The following is a 17,418-nucleotide window of genomic DNA, read 5'->3' on the forward strand; positions in this document are numbered from 1 at the left end:
ACACTAAAATTTGCTTTGGTTAAAATCAACAAATAATCGTGATAATTAATCGTGATCAATATATTGATCAAAATAATCGTGATTATCATTTTGGCCATAATCGTGCAGCCCTACTTATCTGGCATGCTTATATTTGCTACGTAGCTCAAAAGTACAGCTGATGCTGATCGGAATATCATTAGTTGTGCATTTATTTGATCATAAAGCATAGTATTGGACACATTAATGATTTGACCTGATGAATTGTAAATAATTCAACATGATTATGTGCACCAAATGTTGTGGCAAGCCATTCAATAGTTGTTGAGAAATTTGTTCAAAACACCGAATGTCAACCTTGTGTTGGTCACCAAAATCATTGGGAGACATTGGCTGTGAGGTCTTTACAAAATTGTGTGCCAATCTATTGTGTAGAAGTTGACATATTTCACTGTATAGGTGAATTGGGACCAATAATGTATGTGCAAAATCTAATGTCAATCCATCTAATAGTTGTTGAGATGTAACTTTCTGGACCACAGTTGCGAACAGATCGACAGACCAACATTGCCAACCATAGAGTCATGCCGCTAGCATGGCTAAATATTTTTACTGCTTGGACATAAAAGTGCTTATTTTGAAGCTTTAAACCTGGCAATGGGTGGCCTTTACTAGTAGGCCTGGGACGATATGCTTCGTCCTGATTTGATTCTTAAACAATACATAGGTGCAGATTCGATTTGTATTTCTAATTCCATTTATTGTGATTGTAGAAGTATTGAGATTCGATAGTATTGAGTATTGCGATTTTCTTTTCCTTCTTTAACAAAAACAAAAGTTGAATAATACACTTCTAGAGACAATATATCATGAGACGTTTCTAAAAATTGTTTTCTAAGAAGATAGTGTTTTCTAAAAAGAATCACAAGTCAGTCTGACATTTATTTAATTTGTAAAGAAGTACATAGCTATATAAATATTTTCTGCATTCTCTGCTTTCGGTCAGAAAACGGATATGATGTAGTCGCCGTCCACGATACCGTATCAATTTTAAAAATCGACGCAAAAACAAATCACGATACAAACGATTTCCGATTTATTTATTTTTCACCCCTATTTACTACATTACAATGACTCTCCAATCAGGGGGCAAATTGTTAAGGAAAATGATGTCCTGGAAGCCATAGATGGTGGTGAGGAGGCAGTAGAGGAAAGAGGGAGCGTAGGAGGAGAGTGGGAAGATAGAAAAGCAGGGCAGTTCTGCTGAGAGGGAGGGCAAGAGTGGCATGTGGCTGGATGGTATCCTTGGGAAAGTTTGCAGCTCACTCTCCCACTCTCTGGATCTTAGCTGGGGACAAATACCACATGGAGCTGAGAGGAAGCCCGCTGGAGTGTGCAGGGCCACGAGCACACAGGAATGTTTAACTTCAAATGGAAAATGTTCACAGCTGTTAGTTAGGCTATCTCTCACTCTATTTCTCCATCTATATCTATCCATCTCTCTCTCTCTCTCTCTCTCTCTCTCTCTCTCTCTCTCTCTCTCTGTCACTGTCAGAAACTTGCTGTTATGTTTAGCTCAACTCCTCATGTGCTTGTGATAACCAGTATTTTTAGTTCTGCTGTGGGTCAGTATGGCCTTTTTCTGAATTTTGCGTTTAATAACTATACAACATACTTGATACTTGACATGATCAGTTCGCCAACATGTGAGTCTAAAGTAGGGCTGGGTATCATTCAAAAGTATTCGATACCGGTAGCGATACCAATACCGTGACTTCGATACTGGTTCCTAAACCATGCTTTTTGCGATACACATTTTATAAAACAAAACAAAAATTACAACATTACACATAACAATGTTTTTATTAATTTTATAATTACAATTCTCAACAACCCACAAGTTTTCTTCCAATCGTTTTCTGAAATGTCCTCTTTTAAGTCCGCCCTCCATGTCTCAAGTCTGGTTATTGATGTTTCTTCAGAGCCAGATGCAAGCCAGTTATATATTGATGAAATCAAACCCCTCTCATTTCAATTGTTTGTTATAATTTCTTCTAAGGATGAGAGTGCAGGAATCCCGACTGATTGGTTTTGCATAGAAGAAATAAAGTTCCTCATTTGGAGTTATTTAAAAATACGTTTCCTTAAAATGTCCTACATTAGAAATATTTCTTCAAAGGTCATTAGAATCCCTTCTTTAAAGAGGTCACCTACTTTACTTATTCCTTTCTTTGTCCATATCTGGAATCCTGCATCCAGCTTGCCTGGTTTAAATGAAATATTGCCTCACACTGGGCTGAATTGTGAGTCCAATATGTTCATATATTCCTTTACCTCATGCACAAATCTTTTTATTTATTTTTCAGCTCCTACGTTACGACTCCTCAGCCGTAACTCCGTAACGTAGAGTTTGTCCTGCCTGCCTCAGCAATGTGTAGCGTTAGACAGCCAATCACAAACATTATTAGATCTTGGTGGAAGCATGCTGCATGCTTATTGGCTCACTGACGCTGATGAGATTTACTCCTTAGGTATTGAAATTGGCTATTGAATGACGAGGGTTTTTTCGATACTCGATGCTACAGAGGCAGTTCGGTCGGTGCCTAAAAAATATTGAATTCCGTACCCAGCCCTAATCTAAAGAGATTAGTATTGTCTTGTCCTGGAACTCCTTAACTCCTTAGCACATATTAGTTCATTTCATTTCATTTCATTTATTATACAGGAAAATTTAAAAGCAACAATTAAGTTACAATAAACGGGCCTGACTCAGTTTAAAAACAGTTATCTTGTCATGTGGTTACCCAACAGCAAAAGGGCTGCAGTCCATTTTGTATCCAAACACATAGTTTAAAAAAAACACCCACTTGACAGTGTGTGGTATCAAAATACCGGAAGCCCTTGCCTGACCCACAAACAAAAATGACAACAATAACAACAACACGGGGTTGCCGTTACCACATCAAGCTGTCTAGAGTCTGATGAATCTGGTTTGGCTAAACATGAGTTGGATCTCCACAGTTTTGGGGCTATGTTGGCTGCAAATGTGCCCAGGCTCAATAATTCTGCTGGATGGATTTTCTGCCTGCCTGCTTGCCTGCCTGCCACATATAGCCTGGGATAACCCTGACAAACTTCCAGCAAATTTGAGATTTGCTCTGCAAGTCCGTCTGGCCAAGAGCCCATTCAAGCCCATTTCCAATTTTTCCAAATCGAGGCACCAATCACAACCGTTGAGGCGGGCTTTACACGATGACGATAGCGCAGCGACGGTATGCAGCTTTTTGTTTACATTCAACATGACGGCCACCGAAGCGCAGCAACCCGTTGATGCCGCTGCTATGTCACCCGGATCGTTGGTCTGATTGGTTGAAGGACTATCCAGTTGCGCCCAGAGGCATTTGAGCGGCGTCCGTTGGTGACGCCCCTTTGGAAATGGGCTGTGAATGAACCGTCCCCAGACCCACTCTCAGTTACAACTGAGAAGGGTCTGGTGTCAACCAGGCTATGCCACACACATACTACCATACAAACTATTTGTGTGTGCGCATGTATCTCCATCAGGACCATATTGTCTCACAGAAAACTCATCCATTTGCACTCAGGTGTCAGGCCATTGATGAAGTCAACCAGCAGCTGCATCGGTGCATTCCAATCCGAACAGGAGATGCAGTGTTTTTGCTGTGTCCATGTTAATTCACTACAAACAGCCATTGGACCAACATTATAGACATAGCTGTGTGTTTGGAGGGAGTGTGCCATTGTGTGTGTGTGCGTGTGCGTGTGCGTGTGCGTGTGCGTGTGCGTGTGCGTGTGTGTGTGTGTGTGTGTGCGCTATAGCGCCGACCTAGACTGATTTCAAAACTTACCTTTAACTCCACTTTCTTCTTTCTTCTTAATTTTTCCCCATCTCCTTCTGTTCATCAACTGGAATCATACAGCTCAGATAATTAAGATTAGTTTGTTCAAGCTGTAATTGATTCAACGCTTACGAGTGTTGTTGAAAGGAAAGGTGATGTAACACAGTGGTAAACATGCCCCTGTCCCAGCTTTTTTTGGAACGTGTTGCAGGCATCAAATTCAAAATGAGTGAATATTTGCGCAAAAAAAACAATCAAGTTTATCAGTTTAAACATTAAATATCTTGTCTTTGTAGTGTATTCAATTGAATATAGGTTGAAAAGGATTGGCAAATCGTATTGTGTTTTTATTCATTGGAATTGGGGTTTGTAATAAACTGGTACCTCAGTGTGTGGTATGGAGAAGCCCTCATACTAATGGTCCATCTATCAGTTGTCATCAGCTCATTATTTTTGATTGTTTATATCCAGTGCACATCTGCAGATGTTGTACCTTTGTGCATATGAGAATGCAACCTCCCATGCAATCGACCCCCCAACGCCTACCTATCCGCCCACTGTGTGCACACACACACACACACACACACACACACACACACATACAGTATATATAGAGTGTATATATACAACACCCCCACCAAACCACCCACAAACTTACCCAGAGGCTTAAACCACGTTTTTATTTTTTCTTCTAAAACCACTTCCCTGCCTTTCGCTTGCTCCTGGTGACGACACTCTCTTGGAATTTACTCCTTGTGCTGGTGTTGCTCTCAGAGAGAGAGAGAGAGAGAGAGAGAGAGAGAGAGAGAGAGAGAGAGACTGTGTTGTTCAGATCGCTCTGTGCTCTGCAGTCACTAACCAGGACCATTTGGTGTCTCCTTTCTTCAAACTCTTTTCTTTACCCCTCCTGTTCTCTCTTTTGCATTTATTCTCTCAGTCTTTTTTTTGTTGTCCTTCCTGTCTGGGTTATGGCAATTTTAAATTATTTGGTTTGAAACCAGGCTCTCTGTGAGCATAGGGGGTCCACAGACTCGGGGCTGCAATTGGGGCTGTAAAGAGGTTTGCTAAATTGTGCTGTGGATGGGGTGTATGTGCTGACGTCTGAGGTTTGAGAGCGTTGCTTATCTGTCATGTCATGCCTATGCTGTATGTGTGAACTGTGCACGTGCTTTGAACATGCATCATGCATTTGTGGGTATCTGTGGACAATGTACGTGACAACTCTGTGATGTGGCTGACTGTTCGTGTGTGTGTCCAGTGGACGTGTGTGTGTGTGTGTGTGTGTGTGTGTGTGTGTGTGTGTGAGAGAGAAACATGGTAGGGCATGCTGCTGGGTCCGCTGGAGGCCAATGAAGGAACGGCTTCCCCCTTCCTCCCTAAACCACGGCTGGCTTTAGATTGATGGGGGAGGTGTTGCCTCTGCTCACTCATCCATCACATGGATTTTAGAGGAAAGGGAAAAGGGAAAAAGACAGAATAAAGGAATAAAGACTTCCAAAAATATCAGAGTTGGGGGCTGGGGTGTGGAGAGTTGAGGAGTTGAGTAAGGGGAGGCCCCTTGTCCTGCGTAGCTTTGCTCTCCTGGCCCTCTCTATTTAAGCAGATGCTGGAAAAGAAGTCTTACCCTTGTGACTCCCTGCCATTCTCCAGTCCCAGCACTGATAACAAAAGACAGATAAAGCCAAAATGTGTGTGTGTGGGGAAGGGGGGGGGGCAGATTAAGTGAAGATTAGGGAGCAGGTTTGTGATTTCCACTGAGGTTTTTGTTATGCGTGAATGTGCATGTTTATATGCTCCTGGTAAATGCGCGTTGCCAATAGCAGATTGTGGGTCCGAGAGTGGTTGGTGGTCTTTGTCTATCATCCAGACTGGGCAGGGTTTACTGTGTGACAGGACAGTGAGGGCAGATGAGTTTGCAAGGCTGACAGAGGAAACAAAGCCTGCAGTGCCAGCCTTCAACTCCTCCCACAGGGTGATGAGATTTATGTAGCAACCAGGGGTATAAACTCAGATCAGACTGCTTTACCTAGCGCTTAAGTTAAGTGTATCCAGGATTCCTACACGTGCCTCTATATGATGGATAAAATCATGCATGTTCTTTGCTTTCGTCGGATCGCATGTCATATGTTCAGTAATTCTCACTGTACTTTAAAACGCTAAACCCCTGATTTGTCAAAAACTCCAAATCTCTGGCCTGTCTGTGTACAACAGAGGCTAAAAGGCTGTTTGTAAGGGTTAGTCTCGTTGACATGTTACCTATGGAGAGTTTTGCACCCTAAATCATAAACACATTATCAAGAGGTAGAAATGGTTTAGACGTGGACATGTGTAGCAGCACACAGTACACTGTGAACATATACAAGCAGCCAATAAGTTCTCTGCTTTGTCTGAAGTGCCTATAGGAAAGTTGGACTACTCCAAAGGGACTATCAAATAAAGAAATCACTGTTTCCTATTATTTCTGCAGTCGAGCTTGGAGGTGGCTTGTGTAGCTTATGCCAAATGCCAGCGGAAAAATAAATAAATTATTATTATAAAAAAATTATTACTTTCTTACCTTCTACAGTACCTATACCCCTGACAAAAACGAGCTATGTTGCTGTTAGTGATTCCAAACAAAGACTTTTACTTCTTTTCTATAATTCTGTAATTTAATTTCTTTGCAGGAAAGACACCAAATCATGTCACAGTACTTTATTTTCCCACCATGATTATTCACTTTGCCATATAGCCAAATTAATTAAACAATTTATTTTCCAAATAAAAGCAGCTTCGTCCTTAAGTCAACGTAAACCAAGCTAAATCCCACAGTTTTGTGATGTTAAAATGTGAAAATGTAGCAAAAAAAAGTGTGTGTGTGGGGGGCAGGTTGGTTTATCCTTGCGGGTATGGGAGAGTGTTTCCTCTGAGAAGCTTTTCCGACTGCAGACCCCCAGAGACCCTATTTGAATCACAAATGTCTTTCGTTTTTTCAATCGTTCACAGGTTTTGGTCAGTTGAGGAATTTTGGGACCCATTAAAGCCTGTGACAATGACTTTCACCCCCGGGGCCACCACAGGGGTCTGCCCCCCTACTGACCTCTCCATTGCCGCCAAGTGATAGCTCCAACGGTCCTGCTCCCGGGTTCAACAAAGCACCCAAAAACCGCTCTGGGGTCAATGTCTCTTTTTCTCTCTGTCGCTCTGTTCCTCCTTGCTGCCTTGTTCTGGTTCAAGTCGGGGCTTATCAAAGACAATCCACTTCTGTCATGTGGCCAAATCATCTTGACACCCATTTAGCATGCTCATCAGAGGACAGTTATGAATATTGAAGATGGTGCCAGGGGCTAGTGAGTGGCAGAAGGGGGGGGGGGAAGAGAGAGAGAGAGACAAAGAGGAAGATTAAATGTGTACGTCTGAGTGACTGAGCCGGAGGAAGTAACAAAAACAACATAATAACCAAAGTAAATACAAGAAATACCATTTTAAGACCAGAAAACACAACATTTGAGTATGATGATGAAAAGCATTTTGAAGCATGCATATCAAAGATGGTATAGATAATGAAGATGATACCGACTTGGCTAGCCTCAGATGGTCAGATCAGAGTTGTACTGTGTGCATTTGCAGGAGATGTTTCTGGTGGTTTGGCATGTCTGAGCACTGTGATGACGATCACTGTTAACCAGCACAAGTGACTGCTTCCTAATTTAAAGCGATTCTTCTTTTCCACCTGCCAATCCTGACGAGTGTGCTGTGCAATCTGACGAGACCCTGTATCTCCATTCTCCATTATGCCTGCTCTCCAAAGCTTTGCTCTGCTGTCCATAGCATCAGTCTGCGCCGCGTTCTGGCTCCATCATGCGTGCGTGCGTGCGTGCGTGCATGCGTGTCGTCGGTCCACGAGTACCAGTTGTGCCACTCGTGACCCCAGCTCTTTTCCAGCTCCACTATCTTTAACGCACCGGGTCCATTTTTGACAGACCGGCTTGCGTCTCTGAAGCGTAAAATATCCTTATGAATGTATGTAAATGCCTGTAATTATTGACATTTCAATCATTACCAACTTTGTCTTAACACATATACAACAGAACTAGTTTTTGGTGTGTTTTTTGTGTAATTAGAGAGAGACCAAGAGGACACACACACACACACACACACACATTTTGACATTTTAAAATGAACAATCTCAGAGAAAGTTAGAGTATGATGGAAAACCCTTTGCCACTGCTTATGAATCACAAGCTTTTTATGTCCTTGTTGTTGACCACTGTTTGGTTTATGAATGTATTGGATCTTGTGAGAACAAGAGAGCCGAGCCAGGAAGGAGCGAGTTTGTCTGAATGAGCCTGCCTGTCTCATTGGTATTGATGTCAAAAACTTCTAGGATCACATCCAAGCTGAGACAAGTGATCGTTTGGACTTTAAGAATGCGGCACTGTTCCAAGCTTTGATGTTTCATCTCATAAAGATTGTAGATGGAGACAGGAAGGGTTATCAAGGGTTGTTGCATCTTCGTGAAATGTCGACATTTGTGGACCGGGATGATGTTTTAGTAGTCATATTTTTAGCATATTTTCTGGTTGACATAGTGTGGTTGCAGTTGAATGAATTTGTCTCTTGTCTCAGTTGTTATAGTGTTGCATTGCCAGACCTGTGTCCGCAGCGCTGTGGAGTAAGGTCTGGCTACATGCACATACATTCTGGGATAGGAGAAAAAAAAAAAAACGCTCTGGGTTGTTTGCATTTTTTTATACCAATCACAATGGACGCAGAGACGGTGGCTCTGCAAAATGGTCTCGGGAAGGAACTTGTTTTGGTGGAACATTTGCACCCCGCAAAAGAAAATGGCACATACAATATAAAATGAAGTTAACTGTTCACACGATACAGTAACGTTAGCTACATACATTAGCTGGATACATGGTTAAACATAATTTGCTCTTACCAGTGTATCACCGTGTGTACTTCGTCCATAGCAATCCCCACCAATAGGTCCCAAAACATCCCAATAAGAGAGTAACTGCTGTAAACATTTTCTTTTTAAATCTTTACAATCATTCGCTGAAAGAACCAAGCAGGCATGCCTTGTTGCACGATCCATGTTTTCTTCAAAATTTGCCATTTTCAGAATACAGCTTGCTATCTCGAAGTTTGTTGTTTCCCGAAGTGAGTAGAGTTTGAGAATGGCAACACACAGAGAGCAGAAGGTGAAGACATCTGGGGCAAAGGTTGTGATTTATAAAAAACAAACTTGACAGGAGAATGTGCCGTCCTCCACGCAAACTCTGACCCATGCGTACGCACATTTTGGAGACAATGGGAATTGGCGACGCAGATGGTGAGGTGGTGAACTGAAGTCAGACTGCAGAAAGTAAATGTGGGAAGTAACGATTACTCTTAATATTTTCAAGTATTGATGCCTCACGCACATTTTTTCACTCCATATCATCCACGTTATCATGAAGATTAAATCCAGCAGTGTTATTTGCGCTTGTACTGAGTAATAATTGTTCCATAAACACCTTGTAAAACCCAGCTCAAATCTTAAATAAAAATTTGTTTTTAATATTTAATCGGCGCTGTCTCACTGTCACATTGTCCGCTACGCAGCGCGGGAGGAGGGGATGGCCCGACTGCATGGAATACAGGATAGCATCAAATACACAGTGTAGCCTAAATAACTAATTATCTGTCTTAATACTGTGCATAGATCATCAAATGTCAAAGTCTGGAAATACAGCCGTTAAGCTCTTGCGCAATCATTACACTTAATGTCCTTGTTATCGGCCCGAACTTTAATACTGGTCGTGACAAAACCGTCATGAAGAAAAGTGTGTTTGGCTATTACACTTTCTAATTTGTATCGGGGTGGGGGGGTACCACTAGTTGATGCTGTGATTTTGGCAAGGTGTTAACAATCACAAATTGTTGTAAACATGTACATTCTGTGGTGACCCCTGAACGTAATGCTGCATGATGGCACTGCTGGCCCTGCAGGAGGACTACGCCAATGGAAGAATCAGGAGAGAAAGAAACTTCAGGGACCATGACGATGACTGGCTAATATGCCAATTTAAATTCCCTACAGCTGCGTTCTTGGATCTATGTACTGAATTGGGTCCAGTAGAGAGGGCAACACGCCGGAACCGTGCCATCCCGGTCCAAATACAAGTCCTCGCCACTCTGGGGTCAACCGACTGTTTCCAGAGGTAAATGTCAGACAGCTAAGTGTTTAATATAAGTATTATATATAATCTTCAACTTTATCACTAAGGCTTGTTTGGATATAATATATAGTTCTGTTAAATCTTATCATATACAATAGGTCTGGTATATTGAAGCTGTCCCCGAGTGCCGTAATGCCTGCAGTTTTGGACAGTATTATTAATATAGGTAGTCTATAGATGAGGTTTCCCTACACTGTGTGAGAACAGGCTGAAATTATAATTCAATTTGCTGCAATTCCCGAGCGTTTTTTGCTTTTTCCTCGCCAGTCGTCATGATTCGGCGTAACCAAAGAACAACTGCCAGGGACATTAACATACTGATCAGCATTCATGAGGTGCTTTGCATTGACTATTTATGTTTAAATGGGTGTGTACAGGGCGAGATAAAAGGCTGATTCATGTACGCACACTTGTGGGTAATCTTTGATTTTTAAAGGGAACATTGCTTACAGATGTGCGTACGCACGGTTTTATAACTGAAATTTTTTTTGCCGTACGCCATTTTTGGCTTTTGGCCATACGTACACTTGTAAGTAAAGATCCTACACACAGTTTTATAAATGAGACACCTGCTGCGTGAGCCACGTTCCGGATGTCAGGCAATTATCCTGGAATTGCACTTCCATTGATCCGGACTACAGTCGTTGATTTTTACATTTTGTTCCAGCAACTCCCCATGACCAGGTTTTTAATGAACATGAACAGACAGAAGGAGCTTCAGTGTGATCAGGGAGTGTGATATGGTGTGCCAGGGGGATGGTGGGTCAGGAAAAGCAGACAGGTGTAGATACGGAGGACTTTTTCCTTCGGTCTAAACCAAAACAACAATGTTTTTGCACAGCTGGTTTCAACTATAGAAGAATTATGGGCACACATTGAGGGTTCTTTACTCTTCCAGTAAACACATTTCTTGATCTCTTTGTCTGTCTGTCTGTCTGTCTGTCTGTCTGTTGTTTTCCATCTGTTTCCTTTTCTAGAATTTACTTTCAAGGTGAATATATGCACAGATGGACGAGTGTATAGATAAGTGGTCAACAAACCAGTCTTGGTACTGTGGTTAGCCTGTTTCCTGACCTCTGTATGTGTATGTACAGTATGTGTGTGCTGTGTGTTTTATGTTTGTGGGATGCGGCGCCTTTGAACATCCCTCCACAACTTAGCCTACTGTATGTCACTGAGATGAATGGGGGTCAGGGCTGGGCCACCCACTCCTCACCACAGTCCCAAACCTCTAAAAAAAAGAGTACTTAAAACACGCCTTAAAAAACCCCCAGTTGGATTTATTTAGATGTTTATGTGCAGCTAATGTGTTTATTTTTAACTCATTCCCAGTTCAGGAGTCAAGAGTGTTGGTCACTTCCTTACTTATTAATAGTTTGGCCCAAAGTACCAGTGGATGGATGTAGCGACGGGGCACGCAACATTTCTTGACAAACAACACAGCAGCATAAAAAGCTTCTAAAAAAAAAAATCATTTCCACTTATGACTGAGAGTATGAATTATTGTACACAATCGTCTGCATCACCACACCAAAACACCAGTTTGCACCATCTGTGGGCTATAATGTAAGTCCATAAGTCTTCTTTCTTTGATCCGTCAGTTCCAGTCATGTTTCCTTCAAGAGAGCGCTCTTCAACTCTGCAATTTCAGACTGGTGAGGAGGGTGTCTATCTAAAACAGTCTTGGCCCATCTGTGTCACAGGCCATATCTGTGATTATCTGCATTTTATTGTTCTCTCTATAGTGTTGCCTACCGCCTGCTCCTGCCCAATCTTCAGCACCGCGTTCTCTCTGATGAGTCACAAAGGTCTTCAAAAAGCTGCTGGCTAGTGTTTAGGGACAGTGGTAGAGATGATGGCGCTTGTATAAAGTCAGAGTTGAGTCATTTTAAAAGGAAGAACTTCAGGCCCTGCCAAACCCAGATCGGGTTTGTCGCTTGTGGTTGAATCATAAAGGTACACAGTAACGTTGCCAGAGCTTGTGGAAATGAAAGCGGCTGTAGTTAATTTCAGGAAGTATCAACTTGTTCCCTGCTGGTTCATCATCAGTAACTGGTGGGTCTCTGAGATTATCTGCTTGCTGCCCAGTGTGATGACCATGATGGTGGTGACTTGGAGGGATTCTGGTGCGTGAACACCAGTCAGAATTGAGAGGAGAGGTGGAGGAGGATTTGGAGAAGACCACATAATCCCAGGATGACTCACAGCCCTTGTCAGTTAGAGTGGGGTTTCCTGCAAACACATGTCTGCCACATTGTGTAGTTCTCAGTCTCTGTCAAGGTTGGGAGGGTTACTTTAAGAAATGAATTACGATACAATTACTAATTACCTGTTAAAAAAATGTAGTCAGTAACCTAATCCAAGTAGCACAACATTGAAGTAACGTAACTTGAATACTTTCCGTTACTTTTGGATTACCCTCGTTACCAAATTTGGGCATAACTTGCACTGTACTGTGATGTTGTTCCTCTTTTCTGCCTTAATTTCAAAATGATGGCGACATTTCCACCCAGTGAAAGTACTTTTTGATCGTTAGAAACCATGATAATGAATTGGAAACGTTTAGCTATGGTTTCACTCGAGACCAGAGTGGTGTTAGTGTGAGGCTCGTGAAGTGTTGTAATGTGTGCGCATGTGCATGGTAGAATATTGTTATTTATTTGAAAATGTATTCTCGCTTATAATCCCCTTTTTTTTACTAAATGTCTCGGTAATCCAGGCACGTCTTTTTTTCTGTAACTTTAATGGAATACAGTAGGGGTGCACGATTCAGAAAATGTCGCGATTCGATATCGATTTTTAGGCTCAAGATTCGATTCAGAATCGATTTTCGATTCAAAAACGATTCTCGATTGAAAAAACGATTCACAGTATGTAAATGTAGTTACTTTTCCCATGTGATGGCAGTAGACATACAATTTAAAAGAAAAAAAACAACAAATTAAATGTAGTTTGATATTACTTTATATGTCTTCATACAAAAATAAAAACTTTTGCAACTAAAAACTGCAAAGTGCCAAGCTTTGGCTAGCTTTCAAATATATTTAATTCAAGTAAAACTGTTAAATAAAAAGAGCTTTTCAGTCAGAGTTCGGTGGGAGTTTAGAGCACTGAAAGAGTGCGTTGGTTGACTGGCAAGTTAGGTACTCGGTAGGTAAGTTAGTAGGTAGTAGGTTGTTGTGCGTCCACGTCTTTAATGTTAATCTCTGGGTGATGGCGTACCATGTGAGTTCTTAAGTTTGTGGTGTTTCCAAAATACTTAACTTTCGCTTTGCAAAGCCTGCATATAGTATGATTCCTATCAAGTTCCGTCTTCCCCTCGAGGTTATAAAAGCCGAACTGTGTCCAAACTCTCGCCTTCAATGAGGATGGAGCAGGTTGAATAATTCTTTCTGTGAGGTTTGCCATTGTTTGCGCCGACTAAACTACTTCTGCGGCACTCGTTCTTCTTTTGATTATGACAAGAGTGCCCAGGCGTCAGTGTGAATTCGAAGCAGCGCCATCTATGGGAATGGGAGCTAAACTCATTTCAGGACAATAGTATATACGCCATTACAAAACAAAACAAAAAAAATATGAATTGATTTTTGGAATTCTATGAATCGATTTTGAATCGGTAGAGCTTGAATCGAGCTTGAATTTTTGCACACCCCTAGAATACAGTTTTACAGTTTTTACCTTTTTGTGTATCCTAATTACGTAACGCCGTTCCATGTATTCCGTTACTCCCCAATCCTGGTCTCTGTCTATGATAAGATCGCTGTTCATTGACAGTTTTGCTTTTTTTCTGATTTCCACAAAAAAGTAGAACTTTCTTAGACAAGCTTTAACCAGACTTGTGTCATCACTGTTACCAGACATATTATATACTGGTCTGATTTTGTCTAATATTGAGTAGGGAGGGTCAGGGTGCACTCGTTGACCCTACACAGGCAGACAGACACTGAATACTCTAGCCAGACAAATGCTGCCCATCCCGTCAGCTTGCTGGCAAGGGCAGTGAGGTAGATAATAATTGTCAGCTTGGCTCTGCCAGTGCCAATGCCAGGGTGGGCTAGGCCTGGTGGGTCTGTCTAAGAGGAGCCTCGCATTGCCAGACCTATCTCCACAGTGCTGTGGAGAAAGGTCTGGCTACACCACACATACATTCTGGGATAGGAGGGAAAAAAAACGCTCAGGGTTATTTGCATTTTAATAAACCGATCACAGTCGTCTTTGGTGGCACTAGGCTCTAGACGCAGCGACGGTGGCTCTGCAAAATAATCCCGGAAAGAAACTTGTTTTGGTGGAACATTTGCACCCTGCAAAATAAACCCTACCACAATACAGTAACATGAGCTATTTAAATTAGCTGGTTAAACGTAATTTGCTCTTAACAATTTATCGCTGTGTGTAACTTTGTCCATAGCAATCCCCACCAATCGGTCCCAAAACATCCCAGTTACAGAGGAAATGCAGTAAACATATTCTTTGTAAATCTTTACAATCATTCACTGAAAGAACCAAGCAGGCCTGCCTTGTTGCACAGTCCAAATTTTCTTCAAAATGTGCTGATTTCAGCGTGTAGCTTGCTAGCTCAAAGTTGGTTGTTTCCAAGAGCGAACGGAGTTTGAGAAAGGCAACACACACAGAGGGCAAGGTGAGGGACATCTGGCACATGAGCCAGGCAATTATTCTGGAAATGTACTTCTGTTGATCCAGATCCATGCTAAGAAGGGCTAGATTACTGTGGGCATTGGGAGTCCACAGGGCTGAGGGAAAGAGGAGGATGTACACAGAGGCAGTCACAATGTTGCAAGAATGTCCCAACCACGCACACATTAAAAAAAGAAGAAAAATGTCTGTGTGCATACAATCAACAGCAATAATTCTTTCTTGAATTCCCCCAAGTGATATGTGTATTCTAAATTTGCTCTCTGTATTCTTTTATTACAGACAGCCATCCAGATGTTGAAATCAAACTCCACTCAGAAAGTGTTTCTGAAGACAAGAGGAATGATGCGATGGCAAAGCAGAAAGAAGCAGCACCAGACAGCCTGTTGTGACCTCGTGCTTGGGTCAGGCTCTTTCTTGGCACACCTGAGTGACATCATAAACATGGCCGAATTGACCGGCGAAGATCTGAGCCCACCTGTAACCAGCCCAAGCTTTTAACGTAAGTCATATGGCTTTATCTTATAACGTATCAAGTGTTTATTTTACGACCTGGAGATTGTAAACTGGCCAGCTCGTCCTGCCACTGAGCAGGTCCTCTTCTGGTTGTTGAATGTGAAGTTCCCATCAGCTAAAAGAACTGCTGTATGTAGATGTGGTACCTCCAGTAGACTGTCTGTATTCATGCATACAGGGTGCGATTTGTGAAAAAAGCAGAGGGAGGGGATGTTTTTTGATCGTGCACAACAAAACATGCATGAATTAAATCCCCCTTTCAATACCATGGATATACAGTAGTACCACTCGGCCAGCCATGCCAAAACACTTATGAACTTCCAATGAATATCCAATGGAAACTAAGAAAGCGGAGTTCACTATGCGGCAAAAACAACATACTTTCACCCAGGAAACGCTCGTTCGTTCCTCGGGAGTGTTTTAATCTAAACCACCATCTTTTTCCTAAACTTAACCAGTCGTTTTGGTGCCTAAACTTAACTGCCAGCGCCGCGTGATGCTCACTTTTTCTGGCTAAACTCCACTAACGTGGCCCCTGAAAGGACCTTCATCTGGCGGTGCCCGCAGCCGGCTCGCAGTCGCCTATCGGCGGCTAAACAACTAAACCTGCCGCTGGTAGCCGACGTCCCGGAGCTCAGTAGCAGCTAAATACAACCAGCAACTGCCGCTCGGATTTTATCGTTCTTATCATGGCACTATGTTTTCACGTTACAGCAATTTCTTAGTTTAAAATACTTCTATTTTAGGTATATGATAAATGGTCTGTTGGTGAAGTGGCATTGATTACTTTGAGGGGGCGATACAGTTTTTCCCCACCAGGGATAAAAAGAATTCAGCAGAGGCAGGGACATGTAGACCAGAAAGGGGGAAATCCCCCCCTACCCCCCATCCCCGGCAGATCGCACCCTGCGTGTGTGTGTGTGTGTGTGTGTGTGTGTGTGTGTGTGTGTGCGTGCATGTGAAAAACAACAAATGTGGAGTCACACACCACCTGAGCTCCATACCTGTTCTGGGTTTGTCTCTGGGGTTGAGCTCGGGAGATTTTTCCGTCCGTCTGTGCTTAAGTACATTTATCACTCAGATCACTCAGAGTTGTGGAGAAGAGGAAAAGTGGTCTGGCATGGGATCTGTCACCAAGTCCTCCACATTTATGTCACCAGACTATTTGGTGGCCACTGAAATTGGGACCTCCTGTTTAGACTGTGGGAACTGTTGGCAGTTGGTGTAAAATCAAGCAATGTTTCAGCTCCTCATTGTGAAATAAACAACTTCTGCAATGCTTTGCTAACAATATCAACTATAGCGGCTAGAGCTGCAAAGATTAATCGATTAGTTGTCAACCACTGAATTAATCGACAACTATTTTGATAGTCGGTTTGAGTCATTTTTTTTATGATTTCAGCTTCTTAAATGTGAATATTTTCTAGTTTCTCCTCTATGACAGGAAACTCAATATATTTTAGTTGTGGACAAAACAAGACATTTGAGGACATCATCTCGGGCTTTGGGAAACACTGATTGACATTTTTCACAATTTTCTGACATTTTATAGGCCGAACAACTAATCGATTAATCGGAAAAATAATCAACAGATTAATCGACAATGAAAATAATCGTTAGTTGCGTTCAAATAATATGAACAAATTACATTTAAAAAGTGACAGTCAAGCTTACAATGCGGTGCAGATTTCCCAATTTCTACAATTTAAAAGTAAGCTTTAGTCAGGTTTAAGTGTTGATGTTGTGATGCATTTGAATATTTTATTCTAATTTATTCATTCATCGGCACCAAAACCAAAAAAACATCAATATCCAATAATATGTCACTTTTAATGTTTACTACAGGACCAAGCATATGTACAGATGTGAGATGTTTTCACACTCCATCTTCTCACAGTCCAACAATAGCATCGCTGACATCCTCATCAATCCGTTCCCAGTGTAGCAGTAATAAGATGGTAGAGAACAGAGTGTCAGCAGTGGTAATGAAATGTATCCAAATGGCCCCCTCTGGACATGACAAATAAAGTCCAGGTGTCCAAAGGAAAAGGTTCGGTTACGGAAAACGCAGGCAGCGTACGTCAGGACTTTGACCCGGGAAGCAAACCTGGGGACCCTGGTGGTTGGAGGTAATGCTGTGAACGTGTGGGGCAGGAAACTGGTGGTATTAAGAGTATTCCTGAAGCCTGAATACACGGTAT

The 17,418-nt window shown here is 42.1% G+C and overlaps 1 long non-coding RNA gene across 1 annotated transcript in view; it reads left to right on the top strand.

The window, feature by feature from the left end:
* Positions 1-17,418, top strand: part of LOC116053014 — a 135,754-nt gene that overhangs the window by 70,615 nt on the left and 47,721 nt on the right. The window contains exon 2 of the long non-coding RNA XR_004105723.2: positions 14,984-15,203. This is a non-coding gene — a long non-coding RNA (uncharacterized LOC116053014). The remainder of the gene's footprint in view (positions 1-14,983; positions 15,204-17,418) is intronic.

Source organism: Sander lucioperca, chromosome 7 (genome assembly GCF_008315115.2).
Source record: "Sander lucioperca isolate FBNREF2018 chromosome 7, SLUC_FBN_1.2, whole genome shotgun sequence".
In the NCBI taxonomy this organism is placed as follows: Eukaryota; Metazoa; Chordata; class Actinopteri; order Perciformes; family Percidae; genus Sander; species Sander lucioperca.